Genomic DNA, 4,616 nt, shown 5'->3' with positions numbered 1-4,616 from the left:
CGTTTTAGTCTTCATTATTCTTGACTTTTTTTTTGTTTCCAGATGTCAATTTAAAGTCATCACGTAAGCTGTCTATGTAAACCTCTACAGACAAAGCGTTTTTCTTTGTTTTTTTTGTGGGGCGTTTTTAAGTTGCATTTGTGCACATCATGCTTTAGATTTGTTTTTTGCCATAGGCTTCCTTTCTCTTCCTTTTTCTTGACTGGTGTTCTTTTACGTTTCCAGACATCATTTTAAAGTTGTTAGTCGTTTATAAAAACGTCTACAGACAAAGCTTTTTTTTTTTTGGGCGGGGGGGCAGTTGTGGGGCCTTTTTAAGTTGCATTTTTGTACACCATGCTTTAGACATGTTTTTTTTTTTTACATAGGCTTCCTTTCTCCTCCTTTTTCTTGACTGGTGTTCTTTTATGTTTCCAGACGTCAATTTAAAGTCGTCGTTTATAAAAACCTTTACGGACAAAGCTTTTTTTTTGGGGGGGGGGAGTTGTGGGGTCTTTTTAAGTTGCATTTGTGTACACCATGCCTTAGACATGTTTTTTGCCATAGGCTAGGCTTCCTTTGTCTTCATTTTTCTTGACCAGTGTGCTTTTATGTGGCCAGATGTCAATTTAAAGTCTATAATGCTTAATGAAACCCTACACAAAGTGTTTATGTTTGTTTGTTTTTGAGGGTTTTTTTAAGTTGCAGTTGTGCATACTATGCTTTAGGCAAGTTTTTTGCCATAGGCTTCCTTTGAGGACTACAAAAATGCAAGTGAAACCGTTTGTTTAAAGTGTTAGCCCAGGTTCCCACGTTTCCGAAATGCAGCTGAACTTCAAAGGCGTTTCTTGTGGCGAAAATACCCTTTTTTTTCTTACAATTTATGCAAAATGGATGTAATATCTGCAAACTCATGCATTAAGGCCATGTTCCCACGATTAATATTTGACCAATTGCTATACACGGTAATAATAAAGTACAGAAAAAAAGGATTAAATAAATGAAAAACACATGAAAAATGCAACAAAATAATGCAACAAACAGTGTGGATTACTAATGGGTATTTTTCATAATGACGCCTATGGAAAACTTGAGGAAAATGGGCATTTTTTTTCAATTTGTGGTCTCTCAAGAAAAAAAAATGTGTTAAACAAAAAAAAGATGAATTTTTTTCATGCAAAAACCCTCTGTTTATACTAGTGGCAGTAAATACGAAAGTTTTTTTATTGTATGGAAAAAGTGAAGATTTTTTTTCAGATTGTGATTTTCACACAATTCAGATCTTTAGATCAGTCAAGTGTAAACTTTATACTTTTTGCCATATGGAAATGTAATTTAAAGCTTTCCGTAGACGTCATCCAGCTTAAAGCTATTAGTCCTATAGAGCGGGTAAGATAAGTGGCTGCCAGACACATCTGAAGCTGCTTATCTCCATGAGAAACAAAATAATTGGAGGAGTAAAAATCTAAGTGGCAGCGCTCAGAGATTTTGCCCAATATTTGGGAAATCGGAGGAATTTGGCAAAAGAAATGTGCGTAAACTCTCAGTAGTGAATGCACGGCGAGTGTCATCGGCAGCATGTGAGTTGCATTCATTTGCTTCCTGTCTCTGGGCTGCACATTGGAGATTACATCACTGTATTTGCTTTGATAGGGCTGAATGTAATGTGCAGCCTGTGAACAGCTGTCGCCGCCATACAAATATACAGACGAGGTCAGTTTGTCAGATGTGGATAATTGGAGTAATTAGTTGAGGAGACCAGAATTGCTGCGTTCACGTTAGACCTGAATTATTACTGTAAGGCTACTTTCACACTAGCGTTTTTGCCCGCAGCGCACGGAGGCGCTAAGCCCCGCCCCCTACCGTGCCCCCTCCGGTCATCTCCGCCTAGTGTCGCACAGCGCTGCATGCGATCTGCACACCCTATCTTTAGCATAGGGTGCGCAGACCGTGAGCTAGTAGGATTTTACATGCTCTGCACCCTTTTGACGGTGCACCGAACGCACCATGTTGCATTTTGGTTCGCTCGGTGCACCGTCAAAAGGGCACAGCACACGCAAAATCCTACTAGCGCACGGTCTGCGCACCCTATGCTAAAGATAGGGTGTGCAGATTGCATGCAGCGCTGCGCGACACTAGGCGGAGATGACCGGACGGGGCACGGCAGGGGGCGGGGCTTAGCGGCGCTGTATGCTGCAGGCAAATACGCTAGTGTGAAACTAGCCTAAGATATGAAAAAAAAAAATGAATTGATAAGAAAAAGTAATATTAGCATTGCTCAGAGTTCAGATTTACTTTTATTTTTCCCTACAGCATCTCTACTGGGAAAATGAAGAATTATAGTCCGGGTATTGAAACAAAGAAAAAAGTTAAATATTTATCTTGGATTTTTGGCAATTATTTTTAGGGGAGGAAAAGATGACAGATAAGCCATGGTGAATTTTTTAGGCCACGTTATATCAATTCCCTATCCATACTGATAACACTAAAAGACAGATCTATTAGTATATATCTCAATAACCAGCATAAAGGGATTGTGTGGGATTTTAAGAAAGACAGGACTGTTCCAAAGCCGCTGCTCTGGTGGATCCTCCTGACCCTGTATGCCATTCGCATGACCACTGCAGCCCATCACTGTCTGCAGTAGTCATGTATCGTCCATGATAACATGACTCCTGAGGCCAGCGATTAGTAGAGGCAGTCATGTCAATGATTTGCTCATTAGTCATTTTTGTAGGCGGATTTAGCCGCACAAGTGCTTGACATCCTGTGAAAATCCACAACATAAATCATCGTAAAGCGGGTCTCATAGACTTGGAATGCCCATACACTTATTGTATGGGCTGTCAAACATTTCCCCTGTGGGGTACACCTCAACCTTTTTTAGAACAGGTATTTTACGCACAGCATAACCACCAACCCTTGTTAATAATTCGACACTGGTTGTAGCTGCACGGAACACGTAAACCCTTTTGATCTAGTGGCGGTGGATGATGAGACTTGGAGGAAGGCCTGATTAAAAAATAGGCCCAATTTCCAGGAGCAGGTCTCATAGACTTGGAATGCCCATACACTTATGTATGGACTGTCAAACATTTTCCCTGTGGGGTACACCTCAACCTTTTTCGGAACAAGTATTTTATGCATGGTGGTTCAGTGGTTAGCGCTGCAGCCTTGCAGCACTGGAGTCCTGGGTTCGAATCCCACCAAGGACAACATCTGCAAGGAGTTTGGATGTTCTCCCCGTGTTTGCATGGGTTTCCTCCGGGTACTCCGATTTCCTCCCACATTTCAAAGACATACTGATAGGGAATTTAGATTGTGAGCCCCATCGGGGACAGTGATGATAATGTGTGCAAACTGTAAAGCGCTGCGGAATATGTTAGCGCTATATAAAAATAAAGATTATTATTATTATTATTATTATTGTACTTCGGATGTCGAATCCGCCACTCCGGCCAGTTTACGCTGAGCTTTGTTAAATTTCATCCATAACGCTGGTCCCTTAATACAATGCAAGTCTTTAGCCGCTGGACCTCTGTAAACATAGATTATGGACAGTTCCTTTAAGACCTTTTTCACCTTGGATGAAAATGATTGCACGAAGAACCATAGAGCTAGTCTATAACTTTGACAGGAGGCTTAAGTAGCAGAAAGTCTTAACCAGATTACTTTTTTTTGTTTCACGTTCTTACGATTTCTTCTTCACTTTTAAAACAATTGGTCTATTTGGCTGTTAATCCCAGATACTCCCAGGGGCCATAACATTAAAACAAGATGTGCACTCCGATGTATAGCCTCAGCCCACAAAATAGCTGCTTCCATTGTGTTTCCGATCATCTAAATGAATTTCTCACACTCCAGCAGCCCTGACCTCACCTCCAACTCCTACTTGCGTATGTGTATACGGAACAGTGTGATTCAGGGGAATGACAACATATTCCTGCAGATTCTGAAATTTGGGCTGCTTGGAGGTGAAGTCCATGCTGTAGCTTCTTGAGGCCGAGATCACTCCACACAATAACGCAAATGATTTTAGAAGAAGAGACAACCATGTCAAACTTGCTAATTGGTTTGACCCTTGGCCTCCCACTCATGACAATCATGGAATATAGAGTCCTGGACAATGAATTCGGCTAGAAAAAGCATTGTTTGGCTCATTTAGGTTGCATTACAATTCTCATTTTCATGATCATGGAAAACGCACTTGGTCCAAGACCCCTTGATAATAAACTATCCACCTGCTGTGACCCCCCCCCCCCCCCCAGTGAGCTACTGTAATTTGCACAAATTTTATTGGTGTTTGGTGTCAATAAAATTAGTACTTTTTTTTACATTTTGCAATTTGATCAGATGTAATTTTATTAATTGCAAATCCAAGCCCCTTCTTTGAAGGGGTGGTGGAAATAGTGGAAGATCAGCTTTACACAGAAGTGCCTAATCAAAAGATGTCTCAAATTTAGCAAACAACATGAGACACTCTGATAATTTGGAAACCTGTGTGATGGGCAAAAGTGCACACATATAGAGCAGCATCACCTGGTAGAGATAGTTAAAGGTTGGAGTATGCAATCACCTGGCTGGAGGAGGGAATCTTCTTCCAGATGTATAATAGTAGAGGAGGACGAAATCACTCA

General features: G+C 41.0%; 1 protein-coding gene across 2 annotated transcripts in view; it reads right to left on the bottom strand.

Annotated features, from left to right (window-relative positions):
- Positions 1–4,616, bottom strand: part of COL24A1 (collagen type XXIV alpha 1 chain) — a 310,883-nt gene that overhangs the window by 153,515 nt on the left and 152,752 nt on the right. The gene's annotated exons all lie outside the window — the stretch shown is intronic.

This window comes from Dendrobates tinctorius, unplaced genomic scaffold (assembly GCF_039654945.1).
Source record: "Dendrobates tinctorius isolate UK_male_01 unplaced genomic scaffold, ASM3965494v1 ptg000138l, whole genome shotgun sequence".
Lineage (NCBI taxonomy): Eukaryota > Metazoa > Chordata > Amphibia > Anura > Dendrobatidae > Dendrobates > Dendrobates tinctorius.
Note: the sequence above shows the minus strand (reverse complement) of the source record. Positions and strands in the feature narration are given on the sequence as shown.